Source organism: Saccopteryx leptura, chromosome 6, assembly GCF_036850995.1.
Source record: "Saccopteryx leptura isolate mSacLep1 chromosome 6, mSacLep1_pri_phased_curated, whole genome shotgun sequence".
Lineage (NCBI taxonomy): Eukaryota > Metazoa > Chordata > Mammalia > Chiroptera > Emballonuridae > Saccopteryx > Saccopteryx leptura.
In genome coordinates this window covers 134,737,219-134,743,218 of record NC_089508.1, presented here as the reverse complement: position 1 = coordinate 134,743,218, position 6,000 = coordinate 134,737,219, and positions in this window count along the sequence as shown.

Below are 6,000 nucleotides of genomic sequence, written 5' to 3'. Positions count from 1 at the left end.
AGCCGAGAACAAACGGAGTCTCAAGACTGAGCACAAGCAGACCTGCCCTGGACCACAGAGCTGAGGCTTGGCCTACCCCAGCAGGCTTCTCCGATTGGGGGCAGGGCGAAAGCCCAGAACAGGCAGAGAACCATGATTGATCATGGGTGCGCAGCCCCACCTGGCCTGCAAACAGAGGCTTGAAGCCAACCCGTCAGTGGGCTCCTCCTGGGGGGGGGGAGCCCGGAAACAGGCTGAGACCCACAGCTAAGCAGAGGTGCTCACTCCTGCTTTCTGTGCCAAGGGTTGGGGCAGGGGCATGGCACATAACCCCACCCGCTGGGGTGGGTGGGGGGAGAAGGCCGAGGCCACTGAGGCTTGTAGACCTGGGCACGTGATCACAACCCCTCCTGTGGAGGAGAGGCAGAAGCCTCAGCGACAACCCCAGCAGGATAGCACTGGCAACGCCCATATCGGAGCACCCTAGGCAGAGGGGATGGTGGGCCTGCACACAGACCATGCCTAGGGAACACAGAGGCCACACCCATTGGACTCCAGTGGCCAAAACCTTCTTATACACAGACAAAATGGGAAGGCATAGAAATGTAACACAAATGAATGAAGAGAAATCTGCAGAAAAGGACCTGAATGAGTCAGATATAACCAAATTACCAGATGCAGAGTCTAAAATAACGATTTTTAGGATGCTCAAAGATCTTAGAACAACAATAGATGGCCATTAGGAACACCTAAATAAAGACATAGCAAATATAAAAAAGGACATTGAAATAATAAAAAAGAATAAGTCAGAAATGACAAATACAATATCAGAAATGAAGACCACAACGGAAGGAATTAAAAGCAGCATGGATGAAGCTGAGGATAGAATCAGCGAGTTAGAGAACAAGATAAATGAAGGCACGGAAGTAGAGCAGAAAAAAGAAAAGAGACTGGAAAAGTCTGAGGAAACAGACACAGAGAGCTCTGTGACAACATGAAGAGAAATAACATCTGCATTGTAGGGGTTCCTGAAGAAGAAGAGAAAGAACATGGGATAGAGACTCTGTTCAATTATATCATAGCTGAAAAATTCCCTATATTAATGCAGGAAAAAGTCTCACAAGTTCAAGATGCAGAGAGAACTCCATTAAAGAGAAACCCAAAGAAATCTATACCAAGACACATCATAATTAAAATGCCAAAGTTAAGTGATAAAGAGAAAATATGAAAAGCTGCTAGAGAAAAAAAGGCTATCACCTACAAAAAATGCCCCCATAAGGATGACATCCGACTTCTCAACAGAACACTTGAGGCCAGAAGGGAATGGCAAGAAATACTCAAAGTAATGCAGAACAAGAGCCTACACCAAGAATATTTTATCCAGCAAGGCTATCATTTAAAATTGAAGGAGAAATAAAAAGCTTCCAGACAAAAAACAAACAAACAAAAAAACCTCAAGGAATTCACTACAACCAAACCAATGCTGTAAGAAATGCTAAGGGGCTTGTTGTAAACTGATTAAAAGGGAAAAAGAGGAATACAGCTTTAAAGAATAAAATGGCAATAAACAACTACATATCAATAATAACCTTAAATGTAAATGGATTAAATGATCCGATCAAAAGACATAGGGTAGCTGCGTGGATAAGAAAACAGGACCCATACATATGCTGTCTACAAGAGACACACCTTAAAACAAAAGGTGCACATAGACTGAAGGTAAAAGGATAGAAAAAAATATTTCATGCAAATGGAAATGAAAAAAAAGCTGGGGTAGCAATACTTATATCAGACAAAATGGACTTTAAAACAAAGGCTATGGTAAGAGATAAAAAAGGTCACTGCGTAATGATAAAGGGAGCAATCCAACAGGAATATATAACCATTATAAATATCTACGCACCTAATATAGGAGCAACTAAATATATAAAGCAGACTTTTTTTTTATTTTATTTATTCATTTTTAGAGAGGAGAGAGAGAGGGGGGAGAGAGAGAGAGAGAGAGAGAGAGAGAGAGAGAGAGAGAGACGGGGGAGGAGCAGGAAACATCAACTCCCATACGTGCCTTGACCAGGCAAACCCAGGGTTTCGAACCGGCGACCTCAGCATTTCCAGGTCGACACTTTATCCACTGCACCACCACGGGTCAGGCTATAAAGCAGACTTTGATGGATATAAAGGACAAGATCAACAGCAATACTATAATAGTAGGGGATTTCATACCCCACTAACATCAATAGATAGATCCTCAAGAAAGAAAATTAACAAAGAAACAGCAGAACTAAAGGACACACTAGATCAACTGGATTTAATAGATATCTTCAGAACCTTTCATGGTAAAGCAGCAGAATATACATTCTTTTCAAGTGCTCATGGTACATTCTCTAGGATAGACCACATGTTATGGCATAAAAGCAGTCTCAACAAATTTAAGAAGATTGAAATCATATCAAGCATTTTCTCTGATCACAATGGCATGACACTAGAAATCAACCACAACAGAAAAACTGAAAACTACTCAAACACTTGGAAACTAAATAGCTTGTTATTAAATAACAAATAGGTTAACAATGAGATCAAAGAAGAAATAAAAAAAATTCCTAGAAATTAATGATAATGAGCATACATCAACTTAAAATTTATGGGACACAGCAAAAGCAGTCCTGAGAGGGAAGTTCATAGCATTGCAGGCATACCTTAAAAAGCTAGAAAAAGCTCAAATAAACAACTTGACCCTGCATCTAAAAGGACTAGAAAAAAGCCTGACCTGTGGTGGCACAGTGGATAAAAGCGTCAACCTGGAAATGCTGAGGTCGCCAGTTCAAAAAACCCTGGGCTTGCCTGGTCAAGGCACATATGGGAGTTGATGCTTCCAACTCCTCCTCCCTTCTCTGTCTCTCCCTCTCCTCTCTAAAATGAATTAAAAAATTAAAATTAAAAAAAAATAAATAAATAAAAGAACTAGAAAAAGAACAGCAAGTAAAGCCCAGAGCTAGTAGAAGGAAGGAAATAATAAAGATCAGAGCGGAAATAAATGACAGAGAGGCTAAAGAAACAATACAGAGGATCAATGAAACCAGGAGCTGGTTCTTTGAAAAGGTAAACAAGATCGATGAACCTTTAACTAGACTCACCAAGAAAAAAAGAGAGGACTCAAATAAATAAAATTAGAAGTGAGAGTGGAGAAATAACAACTGACACAACAGAAATACAAAATATTGTAAGAAAATACTATGAAGAACTGTATGCCAAAAAACTAGACAACCTAGATGAAATGGACAAGTTCCTTGAAACATACAATCTTCCAAAAATCAATGTGGAAGTATCAGAAATCCTAAACAGACTGATTACAACAAATGAGATTGAAACAGTTATCAAAAAACTCCCAACAAAGAAAAGTCCTGGGCCTGATGGCTTCACAAGTGAATTCTACCAAATATTCAAAGAAGTAACTCCTATCCTTCTCAAGCTATTTCAAAAAGTTCAAGAGGAAGGAAGACTTCCAAACTCCCTTTATGAGGTGAGCATAACTCTGATTCCAAAACCAGGCAAAGACAACACAAGGAAAGAAAATTATAGGCCAATATCCCTGATGAATATAAATGCTATAAAATTCTCAACAAAATATTAGCAAACCAGATCCAGCAATATATGAAAAAAATCATACACCATGATCAAGTGAGATTTATTCTGGGGAGGCAAGGCTGGTACAATATTAGCAAATCAATCAATGTGATTCATCACATAAACAAAAGGAAGGAGAAAAACCACATGATAATTTCAATAGATGCAGAAAAAGCATTTGATAATATCCAGCACCCATTCATGATCAAAACTCTCAGCAAAGTGGGAATACAGAGAACATACCTCAACATGATAAAGGCCATCTATGACAAACCCACAGCCAACATCATACTCAGTGGGCAAAAATCAAAAGCAATCCGCTTAAGATCAGGAACAAGGCAGGGGTGCCCCCTTTCACCACTCTTATTCAACATAGTTCTGGAAGTCCTAGCCACAGCAATCAGACAAGAGGAAGAATAAAAGGCATCCAAATTGGAAAAAAAGTAAAACTATCATTACTTGCAGATGATATGATATTGTATATAGAAAACCCTAAAGTCGCAGTAAAAAACTACTGGACCTGCCCTGGCCGGTTGGCTCAGCGGTAGAGTGTCGGCCTGGTGTGCGGGGGACCCGGGTTCGATTCCTAGCCAGGGCACATAGGAGAAGCGCCCATTTGCTTCTCCACCCCCCTCCTTCCTCTCTGTCATTCTCTTCCCCTCCTGCAACCAAGGCTCCATTGGAGCAAAGATGGCCCGGGTGCTGGGGATGGCTCCTTGGCCTCTGCCCCCAGCGCTAGAGTGGCTCTGGTCGCAACAGAGCGACTCCCCGTAGGGGCAGAGCATCGCCCCCTGGTGGGCAGAGCGTCGCCCCTGGTGGGCATGCCGGGTGGATCCCGGTCGGGCGCATGCGGGAGTCAGTCTGACTGTCTCTCCCCGTTTCCAGCTTCAGAAAATTAAAAAAACAAACAAACAAACAAAAAAAAACTACTGGACCTGATAAATGAATTCAGCAAAGTGGCAGGATATAAAATTAATACTCAGAAATCAGAGGCATTTTTATACACCAACAATGAACTGTCAGAAAGAGAAATTAAGGAAACAATCCCCTTCACTATTGCAACCAAAAAAAAAATAAAGTACCTAGGAGTAAATTTAACCAAGAAGATTAAAGACTTGTACTTGTAAAATTATAAAACATCCTGGTATTGGCATAAGAACAGGCATATAGAGCAATGGAACAGAACAGAGAACCCAGCAATAAACCCACAGCTTTGTGGACAAATGATATTTGACAAAGGAGGTAAGGGCATACAATGGAATAAAGACAGACTCTTTAACAAATGATGTTGGGAATATTGGACATCTATCTACCTGCAAAAAAAAAAAAAAAAAAAAAATGAAACTAGACTACCAACTTACACCATTCACAAAAATAAACTCAAAATGGATAAAAGACTTAAATGTAAGCCGTAAAACCATAAGCATCTTAGAAGAAAACATAGGCAGTAAGCTCTCCAACATCTCTCGCAGCAATATATTTGCCGATTTATCTCCACGAGCAAGTGAAATAAAAGACAGGATAAACAAATGAGACTATATCAATCTAAAAACCTTTTGCACAGCTAAATACAATAAGAACAGAATAAAAGGACAAACTACACAATGGGAGAACATATTCGACAATACATCTAATAAGGGGTGAATAATCAAAATTTATAAAGAACTTGTAAAACTCAACACCAGGAAGACAAACAATCCAATCAAAAAATGGACAGGCCCTGGCCGGTTGGCTCAGTGGTAGAGCGTTGGCCTGGTGTGCAGAAATCCCGGGTTCGATTCCCGGCCAGAGCACACAGGAGAAGCGCCCATCTGCTTCTCCACCCCTCCCCCTCTCCTTCCTCTCTATCTCTCTCTTCCCCTCCCGCAGCCAAGGCTCCATTGGAGCAAGGATGGCCCGGGCGCTGGGGAAGGCTCCATGGCCTCTGCCTCAGGTGGTAGAGTGGCTCTGGTCGCAACAGAAGCAATGCCCTGGATGGGCAGAGCATCGCCCCCTGGTGGGCTTGCCAGGTGGATCCGGTCGGGCGCATGTGAGAGTCTGTCTGACTGCCTCTCCATTTCCAGCTTCAGAAAAATACAAAAAAAAAAAAAAAAAAAAAAAGGACAAAAGTAATGTCCTCTTCTCCAAAGGACATACAGATGGCCAATATGCATATGAAAAAATTATCAACATCACTAATCATTAGAGAAATGCAAAATAAAACCACACTGAGATATCACCTCACACCAGTCAGAATGGTGCTCATCAACAAAACAACACAGGCCCTGGCTGGTTGGCTCAGTGGTAGAGCATTGGCCTGGCGTGCAGGAGTCCCAGGTTTGATTCCTGGCCAGGGCACACAGGAGAAGCGCCCATCTGCTTCTCCACTCCTTCCTCTCTGTCTCTCTCTTCCCCTCC